The following is a 19312-nucleotide window of genomic DNA, read 5'->3' on the forward strand; positions in this document are numbered from 1 at the left end:
CGGAGAAATATTTTCTGGGTATCGGACCAGGCTTTGTGGAAAGAACTGGCACCATCTTGCAGATATGACCACCAGGAGGGGTTCTTCCTGCCCACTGTACAAACAAAATCAGTTCATGGAGACCATGGGATTGCAGTAAAGAGTTTAATTGACACAGGCCAGCCATGACATGTGAGAGACAGAGTTATTACTCAAATCAATCTTACTGAAGGCTCAGAAGTACGGGGTTTTTCAAAAATAGTTTGGTGGGGAGGGGGCTAGGGTTTGGGTGGTGCTGACTGTTGGGGATGAAATCTCAGGGGTGTGGAAAATGGCCCTCTTGCACTGAGTCAGCTTCTGGATGGGGCCTGAGGGACTGGTTGATTTTCGGGCTTAATGGTGACATCCACTAGTCAGAAATGCAAAAGCCTGAAAATATGTCTCCAACCTCAGGTTCTACAATAGTGATGTTCTTCCCTGAAGTAATGGGGAAGCTGCAAATCTTGTGACCTCTGGAATAATGGCTAGTAATGATCTAACGAGGCATACATCTTCATAGAATTCAGGCCCCTTTCATCCTCCTAACTTGGTGGCCTTTCATTAATTTCACAGGGGTAATTTCATTTTGGGGAAGTTATCATTTAAACCGGTCTTTTTGGCATTCCCAATCTTTTTGCCATCAGGGACTGGTTTCATGGAAGACAATTTTTCCATGGAAGGGGGTGGGGGATGGTTTCCCGTTAAACTCTTCCACCTCAGGTCAGCAGGCATTAGTTAGAGTCTCATAAGGAGCACGCAACCTAGATCCTTTACATGCACAGTTCTCAATAGGGTTCGAGCTCCTATAAGAATCTGATGCTGATGCTGATCTGACAAGAGGCAGAGCTCAGGTAGTAACACTTGAAAGCCTACAGCCCCAGGGACTAGTACCTGTCTGTGGCCCTGGATGTGGGGGACTTCTAATTTAAACTATAAACTCAATTTTTCCCAAAAGTAGCTGGGAGAAAATGCACAGGAATGAGTGAAGACAGCTAGCCTGTGAGGCTAGAACCAAGATGGAATCAGCCATGTCAGATTTCTCTTACTGTCATAATTTTGCAAAGTAGCTTCGGAGGGACTACACTGGACGCTTGTTAAAAACATGAGACAGATTTTAATGCATGTACTACAGTACGCAAGAGAGACCAGCAGAGAACTGAGCTCAACTCTCTTTCAATTGGCCATTTAAGTTTAGTAGTAAAACACTGGTTAATGATAACAATGCATCGTAAAACCTTCAGAAGGAAAGGAGAATGTTTTGTGGACCACTTTGGTTTGCTTTTTTGCGTGTGGCAGTTTTAAGTCATTAGTTTTTAAAATCAGTACTTTTTTTTTTTCTTTTTTTTTTTTGAGATGGAGTTTCATTAATGTTACCCAGGCTGGAGTGCAATGGCGCGATCTCGGCTCACCGCAACCTCCGCCTCCTGGGTTCAGGCAATTCTCCTGCTTCAGCCTCCTGAGTAGCTGGGATTACAGGCACGCACCACCATGCCCGGCTAATTTTTTTTGTATTTTTAGTAGAGACGGGGTTTCACCATGTTGACCAGGATGGTCTCGATCTCTTGACCTCGTGATCCACCCGCCTCAGCCTCCCAAAGTGCTGGGATTACAGGCTTGAGCCACCGCGCCCTGCCTAAAATCAGTACTTTTTAATGGAAACAACGTAACCAAAAATTTGTCACAGAATTTTGAGATCCATTAAAAAAGTTTAATGAGAGAAAAAAAAGCAAGAAAAGCTGAAGCTTTATAGCCAACTGGCAAGACAATAAAGTCAGTGGATGGAAAATTACTAAGAGGAACTTGATTAACTATCAAAGGTGGTTCAGAAGATTTTTGCTAAACCAGCTCACAGGATTCTTTTCTAAAACTGGACTTGGCAGGCCAGGAACTAACAGAGAAAAAGGCCCAGCTCTACACTGAAGCTTCTGCATGAAGATGAACAAAATGAAAAAAAAAAAAATAAAAGCCTACATATTCTGAGCTTGCTATAGCAAGGAGTCAGCCACAGTTACTTGCATTTTGGCAGAGGCTTGAAGGCAACCAGAAGAGGGGGAAAGCTTTTTTATAAAGAAAGACATCAGATATGCTTGGAGAGGAGGCTGTCAGCATGGTGAGGCTGTAGATAGATGAAGAGAATAAATACCTTACCCCAGAATATATTTCTTTGGCATATTTCAAGGTGGCTGTCAGAGAGCCGGCAAACAGAAGTAACCCTGCCAAGAAGCTGTGTGTGTGTGTGTGTGTGTGTGTGTGTGTGTGTGTGTGAGATGGAGTTTCACTCTTGTTGCCCAAGCTGGAATGCAGTGGTGCAATCTTGGCTCACTGCAACCTTTTCCTCCCAGGTTCAAGCAATTCTCCTGCCTCAGCCTTCTGAGTAGCTGGGATTACAGGCATGTACCACCATGCCCAGCTAATTTTGTATTTTTAGTAGAGACAGGGTTTCTCCATGTTGGTCAGGCTGGTCTCAAACTCCCAACCTCAGGTGATCCGCCCACCTTGGCCTCCTAAAGTGATGGGATTACAAGCGTGAGCCACGCTCCCAATGAAAATTCTTTTGTAGCAGAAATTTACACCTGCAGAGAATCTGAATTAATCCAGCCTTCCCTTGTCAGGATTGAGAAATAAAAATTAGCTTTAAGCCCTTCAACCGGACTCCCTCTTGGCTGACAGGACTGCAGAGAAACCTTGAAAACTGAGTTTCCGGCTATGACAGGATTGGAGGTTGCACATCGCACATGCTCCCTTAAAACCTCTCCCTCACTAACTGCCATTATGAGGCAGGAAAACAGTAGAGGGAATTGGAAGTTGGATAAAAGGCAGAATGAGTAAACCAGAAACAAGCAAGGTGAAGGGGCATGTGGGCAAGAAGCAACATAAGAGGCAGAAGTTGAGCAGCCAAAGCAAAAAGTAAGGTTTAAAAAGCAAGCGAGTCTGGGCCCAGCAGCTCACACCTGCAATCCCCGCACTTTGGGAAATCCCAGTCAAATCCCCTGAGGTCAGAAGTTCAAAACCAGCCTGGCCAACATGGTGAAACCTCATATCTACTAAAAACACAAAAAAATTAGCCAGATGTAGTGGTACATGCCTGTACTCCCAGCTACTCAGGAAGCTGAGACAGAATTGCTTGAACCTGGGAGGCAGAATTTGCAGTGAGCTGAGATAGCATCTCTGTGCTCTAGACGGGTGACAGAGCAAGACTCCGTCTCAAAAAAAAAGCAAGCAAAGACCCCATGACTGGCATGATCCAAACCAGCAAAGGGGCAGCTCCTCAGAGATAGGCATGTACATTAGAGAGAAAAGGTATCCTTAACATGACCGCATACGATAATCAGCTCATTAAAGCCCATACATATGGACTGCATATATGCATGTACTTAAAATTATGGGATGGAGGCAATGTGCAAGCGCACAAGGGCCAAAGTAACTAAGCAATCTACCTATCAGTCAAAAGGCAAACACTGGCTAAAGATTAGCCATCCTTGTGAAGAGAAGAAAAAAAGACACATAAAAAGACCCAATGTACACCAAACTAATACTGATCTCATCTCCCAGAGGTCAGGCCGCTCTCCCCTCTCTGAGAGTGTTACTGTGCTTAGTAAACTTTGCTTTGCTGCTTTGTGTGTGTCATGTGCAGTTCTTTGTTTGGGACACCAAGAACCTGGAACTACATGGCACCATCTGGTAACAATTAGGCTTGTTGCGCCTAAGAATTAACAAATCAGCCCTTCGGAAAGACTTGCTTCGCCACTGTTACCAACTAAGGGCCTGAGGCTTTCCCTCCCTTTTGCGGTTTTGATAAAACAAGCAACCAGCTTTCCCTCCTGATAAGAGACCACCGACCTAGGAATGACTCCAGCCAGCCTACAGAGGATATATAGTGAGGGCTTTCATGTCCTCTGCTTCAGCTTTTGATGTCAGAAGGCCACAAATGCGACTCTCAGATGATTGCTCATGCCACTGTTTTATGATCATGGGTCCCATGGAGAGGCACGAAGCTTAATTGCACAAATGCACATTTTTCCTGTTAGAAATATTCATATTGGAATATTATTTGGTCCGGCTCCCGTGAAAGATACATTCTCAGAGTGTCCTCAAATTAGAAGCATGAGATTAAACACTACAGTGCAGCAATGGTGCATCCATTTCTCTACACTATAGAAATACCTGCGGTGAAGACTCTACCACAGTGACCACAGATAGGTGTACAAGGATGGTGACTGCAGCATTTTTGGAATCCTGAAACCGAAACCAACCTCATCTCAAAAACTTTTTTTTTTGAGATGGAGTCTCGCTCTGTTGCCCAGGCTGGAGTGTAGTGGTGCAATCTTGGCTCACTGAAGCCTCCATCTCCCAGGTTCAAACAATTCTCCTTCCTCAGCCTCCCAAGTAGCTGGGTTTACAGGTGCCTATAAGTGATAGGGCGATTGCTCTGTCAGTGTGAACACGGGTCCCATGGAGAGGCATAAAGCTCAATTGCACATCTGCACATTTTTCCTTTTATAGATATCCATATTGTAATATTATTTGGTACTGCTCCCGTGAAAGAGACATTTGCAGAATGTATTCAAATTAGAAGCATTATATAAACTGTATAATGTATCATTGGTGCATCCAGTTCTCTACACCACAGAAATATCAAATCCAGGCACATCCTGGGGATACTACTGGCCTCCTATTGCTAAAAAATGAAAAACTAGAGGCCCATAAATTACCCGGTTAAGCAAATAACAGACTGAATTAGAATTTCATCACAGCAGAAGTGGGTTCCTAGCTCTCTGTTTCAGGGTTCCTGAGTTGCACAGGTTTAAGTCTGGCATTTCAGAAGCTATCTGGTTAAGAATCTGGTTGGGGTGGTGGGCTGAGCTTTGACATGAATCAGCCATAAATTAGTGGCTTAGGACTTCGGGAAGATAAAATCTTCCTCAATTATCTAGTGATTGACAATTCGTGAATGCTTTAAAAGTCCCAAACTTGCATCCCTGGGTGGGCTCGAACCACCAACCTTTTGGTTAACAGCCAAACGTGCCAACCTATTATGCCACAGAGACGGGTGCTGCTGTCTCTACTGGTAGGGCGCACTCACTAAACTTCTTCAGCCTAGCTCGTCCTCAGAGCCTGTCGGCAGGACGACTGAGCAAGGCCTTGGAAAACCAGAGCTCAGAGCGGTCACGTTGGACACCAGGGCGTTGGGAGATTCTGGAGCCAGAGGACAGATGAATGGCCTTCGCCCACCCTGCCTCTCGCCTGTTTCAGAAGTCCCCAGAATCTCCCTGGTTCCACCCCGCCTGAGTACCCTAGAGGCCCAAGGAAATCTGAACCCCCGGCGGGCTCCCGGGATGGCTCTTCGGGTTCTTTGCGCCGCCTTCACCCAGTGGGGGAGCCTGTGCCCACCCTGCCCTGCCCGGGCGCTGCGGAGCTTCTGCTGCCATCTTTGGATCCTGTGTCCAGCACGGGGGTTCCACCAGGGCAGGGATGGGGGTGAGGGTCGCTGGTGGGTCCCCTCCTGGGGAACAGGGTCTGGCACTCAGCAGGGCGCACGACTAGGACCTGTCGAATGAATCCATCGTCGCCTTTAGCTTTTAGCTCTTTGAAGAGCCTTGAGAATGGAAATCATGGGGGATTTTTCCATGGGGAAGTTATTTTCACGAAGGGTTTATTTAGGTTGATTTCTCGGCACCGCGCGGGTGGCAGCGGCCAGGGCCTCCAATGCACCTTCTGCGCCATGCAGCCGCGGGGACTCTGCGGGACGGTGGCGGGTCGTGGTGGGAGGGCGGGAGCCGGGCAAGGGAAAAGCAAAAGCAGAAACAGAAGACGGGAGCGGTGGACCAGACATCCAGGCCCCGAAAAGGCTCCTGCAGAGGTGCAGGCGGGATCTTCTGGAAGTGAGAATTGGTTTTTTGGTTTTGGGGGGATATTTTTGTTTTTGTTTTTGTTTTGTTTTGTTTTAATTGTAGCAGAATGAGGAAATGGAGGGAGAACCTGAAAGAACCCCCAAACGCGAGGACCTATTGCTCGTCAAGAATAAGATCTTCCAGAAGAACTCTGCGAAAGCTAGGCATCTGGAAACGCTGAAAGCGTTGGAGGAGAAGCCTCATCCTGACCCTCAGCGTTCCTTTTGGCAAAGGACTCGCTTCCATTGTTTGTTTGTTCAATGGTCTGTTTGTCAAATAAATAAAACCCTTTCATATACCTTTAAAATTATGATGGTTCTAGTATCTTATAATTACAAACAATGCTGCAGTCATCGTCCTTGTTCACTCCTCACTGGCCACTGTGTGTTTCTCTAGGATAGCTGTCCCAGCAGAGCCATCACATGGTTTTATTTCATTCCATTTTTTTCCTTTGTTGCTTTATTAGCTCTAACTCTTTCCTCATATCAGTGACTGCTTTAGGGTTTCTGGGATACATCTTTAATTCACCACAGTCAGCTTTCAAGTGACATGATACCTCCCTTGCTGACGTTTATCTTAGTGTCATCGTTTATTTTTATTTTATCCTTTATAAGTTTGTAATCATTATTATTACTTTTTTATTACTTCAAATAGTTTTAGAATATTTAAATTCTAATTTAATTTAATCAAATTTAATCTGATCTAATTTAAATAAGAAAATGTGTAGTACATGCTTTCTAAATGCCATTTCCAATATTCACTTCTTTGTATAGGTCCACATTTTTATCTGGTATCTTTTTGCTTTGCCTGGAGGACTCTTTTAACATTTCTTGCAGCGAGGGTTGGTGAATGATTTTAGCTTTTGTATGTTTTCTTTTTCTTTACTTTCTTTCTTTTTTTTTTTTTTTTTTTTGAGTCAGAGTCTCACTCTGTCCCCCAGGCTGGAGTGCAATGGTTCGGTCCTGGCTTACTGCAACCTCTGCCTCCTGGGTTCAAGTGATTCTCCTGCCTCAGCCTCTCAGTAGCTGAGATTACAGATGCCTAGCACCATGTCTGGCCAATTTTTGTATATTTAGTACAGAAGGGGTTTCACCATGTTGGCCAGGCTGGTCTTGAAATCCTGACCTCGTGATCTGCCAACCTTAACCTCCCAAAGTGCTGGATTACAGGTGTGATCCACCATGTCTGGCTGATAGTTAAAGTTATTTCCCTATTAACCATTTTTGTTATCTGTGAATTTCAGATATTCCTAAGTAAGAAACTTAAGGTTACTCTGGGCATGGTGACTTGTACCTCATAATGCCAGCACTTTGAGAGATTGAGGCTGAGGTGGATGGATCCCTTGAACCCAGGAATTCAAGACCACCCCTTCAAGACCCTGCCTTACAATACAAAACCAAACCAAACCAAAAAAACAAAAACAGAAAACCATTAAGATTACAAAAATGGTTGTTTGTTTGTTTGGGCCAATAACTCAAGGCTTAGCTATTTTCATTAAACAAACAATATTAATCGCCTTATTTATCAAAATTACACAAAGATAATTCTCTTTTGGGTTGCATTCATAGCTTTATAATCCTCATTTCAAATGTTCACACCTTATATTACATAGCAGAGATAAATATAAAACCACTTGACCAGTAAATTTAAATGAAAATATATGTTGTCAATTCTGAAGCCATTTCTAATTCTATTTTACCAATCATTTTAAAACCAGTTTATTTACTAACGATTTACTTACGTCACAGGAACTTGTAAAAGCATTTGTCTTCGTCTATTTTGTCTGATAGTGTATTTAAGTGCTTTTTTTCCCTTTAAGTCAATTAAATCGAGTTTTAAAAATATATTTTTAGTAGCGAAACATATATATGACACATAATTATATAACGTATTAGACATGCTGATAGAAGTAGGTCTCCTACAGTCATAAGAACTCTTCTTTTCCCTCCTATGTTAGACTTCCAATTTTTTGATCACCTGTGTCATTGCTCTAGGCAGTTGTCAGCTAGAGAGTCCTAATTTATATATTAAAGGAACAACTCTTAGGTGAAACATCAGATAGCAAAATTCAGATATCAAAGTATAATGAGAAAGAGTCTGGTGTACTAGAGGGAGATTAAAAACAGATGTCAAATCAAACAGAACGTTATAAAAATCTATCCTAGGACTGGATAAGTAGACTGATTTTATTTAGATAGTTCTAAATTTAGTCTCTATCTTTTAATTGGATCTGAGCTCACGGCAGAGCCCACACTAAATCCCAGGTCTTCAAAAGATAGAATTATCCTGGGCTAGGCCACATAATTATTTTATAGTGCCTTTTGTTACAAAGACATTTCTCTAAGTGTCTAAACTACCCTCTTTCTTATCTTAAACACCCCAAGAGTATCCTCTGTTCTAATAACTGTTTTAGTCAATACTTAGTAAAAAAAAAAAAGAAAAAATAGATAGCACGGTAAAAAGCAAGCAGCTTAAGATCTGAGAGTAACTTTTCTGTTTACACTCTTGGGATTCCATTAGGAAAAACAGAGGTTTCTACCCAAAGAAAAAGCCTGGCAATCCCTCCATTCTCATTAAGAAATCCCAGGCTGTTAGAAACTATTTCAGGTCCCTCATGCAGCAGAGGGTGGCAAGGGAAAGGAGAGAAAGACAGAATAAATGGAGAAAACAGCTCACTCAGCTGAGGAGAAAAAGGACATTTCCTCAAACAACAAGGTCCAAGAAGACAGAAAAAGTATTAATGACTTTTAAATAAATTTATATTTTAATATCTAGTAACATAAATATGTGTGCATATTATATATACATATATATATACATATATTGAAATATACATATTAAAATCCCTTTAACTCTCATTACTATATTTTATCTGGGACAAATAGCTGGTATTTCAAAAGCAACCCAAATATCAGTTGGAAAGAAATTGATTTAGGAACCAAACCCAGGTTGTCATTGTGAAAAAAGGGGCAGAACCTTAGCTACCGAACTGTAGCCTGGGGTATGAGGTGACAGCCATTGCTCTTTTAGCTTGGTTTGGCTAGCAAAAGTGGCCTTGTGATATAAATAAAGACCCTTAGGTAGTCAAAAGCTTTATTTTCTTGATGGCGGCTTTTTTTTTCCCCCAGCTCTCCCTCTTTTTTAAATTTTAATTTAAATTTTAAAAATATTTTTATCATTTTTTAACCACCCAGTTTCTACACTATAGCTTTGTAATTTTTATTTTTAAATGATTTTTTTTGCATGGATTTATCCAATTCAGAGGCCTTGTTCCCCATAATTTGGAACTTTTTTTTTTTTGGATTTGATCAAGTCAAATAGAACTGGTCAAACCCAATGGAAAAGAAGAAGGAAACACAAAATAAACCAAACCAAAAAGTTAGGAAAATTCGTGATCGCACAATTCATATGATTGCTGTGCTCCCTAATGGTAAGGGGAAATTATGATCAGCTGGTTTTTAATCTTAACTTGAGTCATTTAGGAGAATTTCCAGGGCAAAACACAGATTTGGTTATTTACGTAGGAATGAGGAACAGGCTGAAGACTGCTGTGTGCCATCCTAGAAGCAGGAAAAAACTCAAACTCTCCTTCCCTGTGAGAAGTGAGCTGAGGGGAGTGTGGGCAAAAAATGAAAAAAGAAGTGAGCAGAAACTCCAGAAAGGAATGGCCTTCTCTCCACCATCATGGAAGCAAGATTTGCCTTCATTGTTCGAAGCAGGTAAAACTCCCGAAAATGAGTTGTATAGCAATCTCAACCAAATTTTGGGAAGTTGGGAATTCTGTGGAGGTGGGATCTCTGGGGTCTCAGCAAATTGTCCTATTGGTTTGAGCAGTATAGATAGCTCAAGCTGGCACCAAGCACCGGCTGGAGATTTGTCAAATGTCAGGGCACCTGCACTCAGAATCCCTTCATGGTTATCAGTTGTAAACCAAAAAGGATGTGAGAGATCTGAATTGATTTAGAAGGCTTATTTTAGATTCTTACTCATAGGTAATTCTTGTCTTCATAGAGATATAGTGGCCAGGTGCAAATTGTGGGGACCTGGCAATGATTTAGGTCTAATAGAGATTAAAGAATTTGTCTAAGCAACAGCTTGGCAACTTCGGGAGCCAGCTTGTAATCCTGGAGGGATTAATGCTTGGCCTGAGATGTAACAACACTCCTCCACGTTGTCTTTTAACGTAGGAAGTAAGCTCTAGTGTGTTTCTGTAGTGTGGAACCTCTAGAAATAATATCCCTGTCACATTTACCAATACCCATGGCTGATCTAGACAAAATATCATCCAGTCACAGTTTAGCCCTGATTTGCTTGTGAGGCTTTGGGCTGGTCATCTGGTAACTTCTCAGTATGCATTGGGGATGCAGTATTGGGAACTTCAGAAAGAAGAGTTACCAGATACTTCAAAAGTGGTGAAGGTATTAGAAGCCCTGGCCTTAGGGCCCAAGGAAGAGCAAGGTTTATGGGTAATAATCTGTATAAAGCTGATAGGAAGCTATAAGGACAGCTCTTAGAACCTTGGGGTAGGTGAAGGTTAGAGCCTTGATGAATTAGAGGCCTGTGGTTTCTAATATCGTCAGGTGGCTGTACTCAGCCACCTTCAGCAGTGCTCTCTGGCTCTAGAGAGCCATGGCATTCCAGGAGAGGAGAGAAAGCTGCACAAAGCCCTCGTGGTTCTGTCCCCCGATCTAGACAGACATAATAGCATGCAGGGACAAAGCAAAAGAGAAGACTAGGCAGAGACAATGTGAACTGTTTAGCACATATTGTAAATGCATTTAAAAATATTGTTAGCTCTTATCTGCAGGTACCATTAATTATGAAGTTGTTGGACTGAGGACTTTATTTCTTTGACTGTGACTCTCAACATCTTCAAAGTCAGCAACGAAGAATTTCTTCCTCATTGAATCACTAACATGTTTTGGATCTCTCTGATTTCCTAGTTCACCGAACTCTGACTTCTAGACCCAGACTTTAAAGGCCCATGTGATTAGATTAGCCAGCCTGGATAATCTCCCCATTCTAAGGTTGATGTAATTATATCTGCAAAATCCCTTTGCCATACAATGTAACATAATCATGGAATTAGCAACCATAGGAAAGCTGCAGTGACTTTGAAACCAACCCAATTGTCCCATAGAACTGATGTTTCTGGTTTCTTTTGAAGAAACATAGAAATGGACCCTCCCAGTCTTGAAATTTGAAAGTTACATTTGTATTACCTGAGTTCCTTTCTCAGGAAACCAACTATGGGTCTTCCAGAGAGTATCAAATACAGTAACTGAAATTTACCAGAGTACCCTCTCTGGACAATGAGATTTCAGACCCCTCATCCTATCCTAATTGCCTAAGCGACCACCTGCTTCCTGTTGACCAATTCCTCCTTCTACTGCTCCCTGATGCCTCTTTTCCTGCATGTAGTTACATTTCTTCCCTGTTTGCTAAACCCCACATTTCCGTTGGTCAGGGAGCTGGATTTGAGACTGATCTCCACCTCCTCAGCTGTAGAAGCTGACGAAAGCCTTCTTTCCTGTCAATACTACTTGTCTCGGTGACTGGGTTTGTGTGCAGTGAGCAGCAAGACTTAAGTCAAAGCCCTGGTGTTTCAGTAACAGCTGTGCTACTACTAGACGAAATAAGCAAGAGAAGGTTTTTTTTTTTTTTTTTTTTTTTTTTTTTTTTTGAGATGGGGGTTTCACTCTTGTTGCCCTGGGTGGAGTGCAATGGCATGATCTCAGCTCATCGCAACCTCTGCCTCCCGGTTAAAGCTATTCTCTTTCTTCAGCCTCCAGAGTAGCTGGGATCGCAGGCATGCACCACCATGCCTGGCTACTTTTGTCTTTTTAGTGGAGACGAGGTTTCTCCATGTTGGTCAGGCTGATCTGGAACTCCTGACCTCAGGTGATCTGCTGCCTCGGCCTCCCAAAGTGCTGGGATTACAGGCCTGAGTCACCATGTCCGGCCTAAACAGGAGACTTTAAGATGTTACCAAAGACAATGAGGGATATTTTGTAATGATGAAAGGGTTAATCTACCAGGAAGAAAGTACAATTATAAACACATATGCATCTAACTGAGCCTCAAAACACGGGAAGCAAAAGCTGATAGAATTGAAGGGAGAGGGTTGAGTGGCGGCCGCAGCTGCAGCAGGACGGCCGGGACCGCGCGCAGGGAGCCTCTCGGGGTGGGCTGGTGGGTGCGGCACCCCGTGCCTGGCCGTCTGCACCGCTGGGAGGCCGCCCACGCGGTGGGACAGGCAGCAAGAGCAGCGGCTACAGCAGCCTGGAGGAGGATGCTGAGGACTTCTTCACTGCCAGGACCTCCTTTTTTTTTTTTCAGGAAATAATACTTTCTTTTGCCCTTGTTTACACTGTGTACATACTACAAATATAATTGGAAAGCTACATCCTATAACATTTAAGAAATAACAACAGTAGTTTCAAAATGCTTAAGATGAGGAGAAAAAATGCCTTAGAAGACTAGGTTTTTAAAAGTCAGAAATAAAAGTACAAGTTATTTTTCTTGTTTCCAGCAACTTTATAAAGCAACTTTATAAAGCAACTTGAGTCCCGAGGAAAAGACTGTTTTTCTTTTAAGAAATGGGTCTTCTCGAATTATAAACTTTAACACCATTTTGCATCAAAGAACGAGAATATTTAGTGAGTAATGCACCTATGGTTTGCTTCTCTCCACAAAAATCTTCTTCTGTCCACTTCCTTCTTAGAGAAAAAAGACTATTAAAACATCCCTGATTATCCTCAGGTAAATCATCTACTTTCAGCAAAAATATGATTTCTGGTCTCGAGTGTCTATCCAGCAGCGCTAAACCCTTAAGCTGACCAAGACTAGTGATCATCCCTTCAGGAACTCTGTTGCCATACTTCTTGAAACTGAACGAGATTGAATTTCACCGCATTCTGAAGCAGCATATGTGCTGTTGCTCTGCATATTTTATCAGCATCCAACTCAAAATAAACTTCACCTTCATCTACATATTTCTTCCCATAACATTTGAGACAGTGTTCTATCATTTCGTCTGGCTCCAATGGTCCAAGTTCCTGAAGGCATGTATTCAAAGGAACTTTTCTCAAAGACCATGATTCAGAATCCACAAGCTGAGTTACATGATTCAGAAGTTTCATCTCATAATCAAATTCAAGAATCCTCCAATAACCTCCAATTTCACAGGCATGTAGAACTTGTAATTGGGTCATTATTTCTTCCTCACTTGCCTGAATTTGATCAAGCAAATCTTCAGTTGTTTATTTTGAGCAATTTGAATGCTTCTCTTTTCATAGGGATTTTCCATCAAAAGTTTCTTTAGCTTCTTTAAGTTAGGTCTACATCTTCTTAATTCCCAATAATTATTAGAAAAACCAAAGATCTCAGTGTGAATAATGTTACAGTGCGCCTCTTCCTTCTTCAGCTGGTCTGGAGTTTTACAACCAGGAATGAAAAGCAGCACATTGGAAGTGTCTGCTCTCTTCAAGTCATATGTTTTGTCCTTACTGCACAGCACAGCTTGCTCGGCTTTATCACCACGAATCACCAGACTGTGTCCACCCTCCAGCTGCTGGCACAGCGTGGGCTTCAGCTCCAGCAGGCAGAAGTCGCCGCCGGCCCGCGGGCCGAAGCTCAGGCAGTGCGCGGAGATCAGCAGCGTGGCATCCATCTCCTCGCGGGTCCTCGTCATCGCAGCGCCCGGGTGGCTGCGGGTTTGGCGGGCAAGAACGAAGCTCCCCCAAGCAGCGGGAAGCGAGCTTTTTTTTCTGTGTGGTGGGCGGGGCCAGTGAGAAGGGGCGGAGATACCTAGTGTAAGGGGCGGGGCCAGAAAGAGGACTAGGGAAGGAACCAAACGGAGTGGCAGGTATGACCAGACAGAGGGGCCGGCCCAGCACTGAGAGGGCGGACATTCCTAGGCAAGGAGCACTCTCAACAAAGTCGGCAGCGGAGTTAAATGGCAAAGAGTGGGAGTTAGAAAGGGAAAGAACTAAGTTGCCTGGGCCGGTAAGTGGGATCAGCAAAAGGAGGAGGTACCTGGGGAGAGGGGCGGAGTCACCAGGGAGAGGGGCGGAGTCACCAGGGAGAGGGGGAGGTCACTTGGAAAGCGGGCAGAATTATCTTAGAAAGCGGACGGGGTCCACAAGGAAGGGCGAGATATCTAGGAAAAGAGGAGGCTTCTTGGAGAGCAATCCAGGAGGCGGCGAAGAAACCCGGCAGAAGGAGTGGCGCTGCACCGTCATCCCGGGTGAGAGGGCGCGGGGCTTTTGTGCTGTTTGTTTCTCGAGGAGGAGAGAGACTTTTTCTTCGGTCCTTTGGAAATTCTCATGGTGGCGGGGGTGGGGTGGGTGCAGGGACGGGTGTAGAAGGCCATCACTTTCCCACGTGTTCAGAGAGAGAAAGCAGTGATGGTTTTGTTTTTTATTTTGTTTGTTTTGAGAGGGCGTCTTGCTTTGACGCCCAGGCTGGAGTGCATTGCGAGACTTCTGAGACCCGCCCTGCTGGGGGTGGTGAAGGAGGCTTAGCTGCCATGGATGGGGTGGGCGTTTTTTAACGCTGTAAATCCTAAGGCTGCTTCGTTGTTTCTCATCTATGAGCACGTTTGACCTTTTCCCAAACCTTGTTGGAAAGCGAAGTAACTAGTGGCTAAACAGAAAATGAAGCCGATTGCACAGTTGTGTTACTGAACCCTGATTGTTAGTGCCACACGTTGACTATTTCCACCGACTTTCTGAAGAGCTCAGTGGGCCCTGCTGGGTGTCCGGAGCATCATGAGTAACATGTCTGCCCAGATTCTCCTGACACCAAAGTATTTTAAATAAATAAAAATTTTAGGGAAAAAAAAAAGTGCTCTCTTCAGGAGAGCATCCCAGGGCAAGCCCCGCTCCTGCCAGCCAGATGTTGAGAAAGAGAGATAAATACACAGTTACCTCAGCAAAGAGGAGATCAAAGAGAAAGTTCATAAATACAAGTTAGCAGTCACAGACAAGTTGAAGATGACCTTTAATTCAAATGCGATTTACACTGGCTTCATTAAAGCGCAGATGGAACTCTGCAAACCTGAACAGACTTCTCCAAACTCTGGGAAACTCTCTCCCAGTAGCAATGGCTGTATGAAGACACTTCGTGTCAGCAGCACAAACACTGTCGGGGAAGTGATCAAGGCCCTGCTCAGAGTTTCTGGTGACTGAGAGCCCTGCCAAGTTTGCACTTTCTAAGCGTTGTCACCGGGAAGACCAAGTCTACACCTGCAAGCTCACAGACGGGGAACATCCAATCCACCTGCGTTTGGTAGCAGGGCCCAGAACAGACACACTTAGTTTTGTTCTTCGTGAACATGAATTGGAGAGTGGGAAGCCTTCAGCCTTCCAGAGCTCCAGAATTTCCTGCGCAGCTTGGACAAGGAAGAAGATGAGCAGCTGCAGAAGCTAAAGAGGCGCTACACAGCCTACAGACACAGCTGGAAGAGGCCCTCGGTGAGGTGTGGAAGCCGGATTAAAGCAGGGCTCCCTGCCAGCGAGGCCCTGTGTGGGACCGACGTGCAGAACAGCACCAAAAGCCTCTCTTCTCTCAGAGGGCTGCTGACTTGCCCCAGTATGTGAGGGTCTTCCCCTTCTTATCTGTAGATTTTGTTCCCCAAACCTGTGCAGCATCCTGCAACTTAGTGTCCCACGAAGGAACTCTGCAAGCTTGTTGTTCAGCACCGCAGCGTTAACTCTTGGCAAGCTGTGAACCTGTAGCCTCATCAGGAGCATTCGAGGGTGCTTGGAAGCATGAACCCTGGGGGCGTTTTTTTTTCTTTATTTTCTTTTAGTTATTTTAACTATGTGATGATGCTGTTGAGCTTATGGATGTGCAGATGATTTTTTACGAAGCTTAACTAGGAATCTATCTTTCTAAATACTTGTCCTGTTTTGAAACTACCTGTCTCTCTCTTTTTTTAAAGTCAGAGGAATTGATCCATGTGAATCGAAAGGCACAGGAATCTAGGAACTCTGAGGAATTGGTTGTGAAGGATTTTGTTGGGGGTTGACAGAGGAAAGTGTGTTTGGAGAAGCATGTGGCGTGGGCGAGCGCTGTGGGCTGTGGAAGGTTACTTGGCTTTTCAGTTAGGTGTAGTGGAGAAAGGGGTAGTTGCTTATAAATGAGTTAAAAGCATTCAGTGTTGAGATGTTAAAGCCATTTGAGGAACTCTTGGTTTCCTGGTAGGTAAAATGTGGAAACAGAGGCAGAAGCTAGAACGAACAGAGGGACCTATGAACTCTGCAGCAGATGGAACAGAGAATCAGGCAGGTGGAGCCTACCATCCTGGGCTGACGTGGTCCTCATCCAGCTGGGACAGACCCGCTAATTCTGCCCTTTTCTAGTGGAAGGTCTCATCGGCGTAGCGTCTCTGCAGAGGCAGGACAGTGACCATGTGCTAACTCTTGTTAAGTTACATTCAGTATATAGTGTACCCCCCAGAGATGGTTTTCAACGTTGAGATGGAATTTGCGTAGAGGCGACTGTTTTTCCCTTGATTGTTAGCTAGGATATTTATCAAGCAAACTTTTGTGACCATCACTCCCTTCCCTTTTATTCCTCCTTTGCTTTTCCTTTCTTCCCTTTTTTCTCCCTCCCCACCCTGCCTTGTTCCTTCCTTCCCTCCCTCTCTTCCCCCCTCCCCCTCCTCTCCCTCTCCCTTTCTTTTTGACATTGACACCTGTTCTTACATATTATAGAACAGGGCTATTGAATAAAGACCCAATCCTACCCAATCTTTACTTCTAAAGGACAACTTGACTGTGACTAGGAGGGCCCCCAAGAAAGGGAGGAAAGCCCACACCCAGCTAACCACACAACAGGGCTTCATTATGGAAATATTTTAACAAAAGTACATGTTGTTACCAACCAAAGAAATTACAGGTGCAATAGAAGCCTTCCTTAAAACAGGCTAAATCACCTCATTTTATGCAGCGGTTTAATCGGAGAACAGAAGAGGGAAATGTGTGCAGTGGTTCCAGAGGGGCCTTATATTCTATTTTTAGTCTAGATATTTTTGTTTATAAATTCCCAAGGAATTGTTAACACTTTGGTGACACCTAATGGATTATTTTTGAAATTCCAAGGTGCTTCAGTTCTTTGCCTAAGTGAACCGTGCCTTTTATTGCATTTCTGTTCCTCTCTTGGTGGCTCATCTGACTTTTCAGAGAACACCCATCTTGTTGGAGGCAGACTTAAGTTGTTATGCTGTGACACGCAGTCTACCGAGACAACTATATCTTCCTAAGCATTTAAGGAAAGTTGAAAAAAATAGAATTAGCAGTGATCAAATATGTTTGGCACATCTTGTTTAATTTGGCATGTAACTTCTCTTTAGCCCATTGAAGAGGTTTTAGTGACATTGTCATCTAGCACGTTACCTTTGTTGTTCAGGGAATGCCTTTGTGATTTTTATGCTGGTTTTACTGTAACTCAGACTATGGCCTGGTTTGATTACATTGTTATCAGGCAGCTGGTTTTTCACTTATTCATCTCAGTAAACTGATATTTTATGAGGCATTTGTTTCTCAGATTAAGACACTGTTAGAACCTAAAGTAGTAGCTGATGGGTAGCTGTGAATTTTCTTTTTAACTACTTGAGGTAGACTGTCTAACTAGGCATCCTCATCTGTATTCATCCAGAACCTCGCTCACTGTCATGCGCACCACAAATTGCCATTTGGAAACTTACTGTATTGAAATTCTGTCAGTTCATGGTTCCTGAAAACTGAGGTTTTTTCCCAAACACTGGTTACTGCAGCAGCATTTTAAATGTTTTAAGTGAAGAAAAAAGGCCACTATGGCCAAAGATATTTTAAAAATCATTGTACAAGTATTATGTTCAACTATCTAAGCTTTGCTGTCATACTGTTTTCTCTTCTGTATGTGTTGGGACAGGAACGATGTTAAATGAGGGGTAGTATTGCAGGAGAGCATCTTAAATGGCAGAAGTAAAAAGTTACAATATGTATAATTTTGATGGGTTTAAGTTTATTTTTGTAGGGAAGATTTTTCCCCCCTAATATTGTTTCTAGAATGGCAAAATTGTTTCCATCATTAAAAATTGAAGTTATTAGTTAAAAAAAAAAGAATTGAAGGGAGAAATAGACAATTCAACAATAGTAGATGGAGACTTTAATACCACATTTTCACTAATGAATAGAGCAACTAGGCAGAAGATCAATAAAGAAATAAAAGATTTAAACAACACAACATACCAGACATCTTTAGAATACTCCAACTTACAGGAACAGAATACGCCCCCTCTCAAGTACACATGGGACATTCTATAGGATAGACCATATTCTAGCCCTTAAAATAAATCATAACAAATGTAAAAGGGTTGAATCATATAGCTTTTGAGACATCTCATTAAACTAATACTCCCACACAGGAGAATTGCAGGTTAGCATGGAGGGTGTGTAGGTTGTTGGCCCTCCTGCCTCCAGTTTGTCATGAAAGTGGAGGTGACCAGGGTTACACATGTGTAGGCCAGTAGCCCAGGAAAGTCAGGCAGCTGAAGGGAAAAGACAGATATTCCATAAGAGTCTCCCTAGTGTCAGTCTCACAAAACCAGGGAGGAAGTGATACACAGGAGTGAGGGGGTGCGTCAGGACATCGTTTCTCTTTTGCCTATCTGTGCCTGTCTTTAAAACCTCAGCTTCTAGCCCACTAAATCCCATTGCACAGGAAAGCCGTGGATCACCACCGACCGCCACAGGCCCATGACCTTGATTTTTACCACACTACATCTGAGAAGATATCCTTAGACCAGTGGCTTTGGGTCCATGCAAATCTTTAGTGTTCCAGAAAAACTGCTTCAAACATACAAAATAGTAACAGTTTGTAAGTCATTCCAAATTAGGTGGCTACTGCACGTATTTAAGGAGATGTATATATATATATATATATAAATTCTTTCAGTGATTGTGACAAATTGGAAAGAGAGCTTGTAGAGTTAAAAAGAAAATCATAAGTGACGAGCACAAAATATGTATATAGAGATTATAACACAAAGCAGCTCACACATAGAAGAGGAGAGAGGATTTAGGAGTTATGAATATCAAACTTGTCTTCAAATTAAATGAGAAACCAACATGGGCCAGGTGTGGTGCTCATGCCTGTAATCCCAACACTTTGGGAGGCCAAGTTGTGAGCATAACTTGGGCCCAGGAGCTTGAGACCCGTCTGGGCAACATAGTGAGATCCCATTTACACACACACACACACATACACACACACACACACACACAATAGCTGAGTGTGGTGACATGTGCCTGTAGTTCTGGCAATTCAGGAGGCTGAGGCAGGAGGATCCCTTGAGCCTGGGGGTTGGAGGCTGCAGTGAGCTGTCATCACACCATTACACTCCAGCTTGGGCA

General features: G+C 43.4%; 2 pseudogenes; one reads left to right on the forward strand and one right to left on the reverse strand.

The window, feature by feature from the left end:
- Positions 1-12501: 12501 nt before the first annotated feature.
- LOC116550659 lies at positions 12502-13602 on the reverse strand (annotated as a pseudogene).
- A 1163-nt stretch (positions 13603-14765) lies between these two features.
- LOC116551026 lies at positions 14766-15408 on the forward strand (annotated as a pseudogene).
- Positions 15409-19312: the final 3904 nt, after the last annotated feature.

This window comes from Sapajus apella, unplaced genomic scaffold, assembly GCF_009761245.1.
Source record: "Sapajus apella isolate SASKATOON/1434 unplaced genomic scaffold, GSC_monkey_1.0 scaffold8, whole genome shotgun sequence".
In the NCBI taxonomy this organism is placed as follows: domain Eukaryota; kingdom Metazoa; phylum Chordata; class Mammalia; order Primates; family Cebidae; genus Sapajus; species Sapajus apella.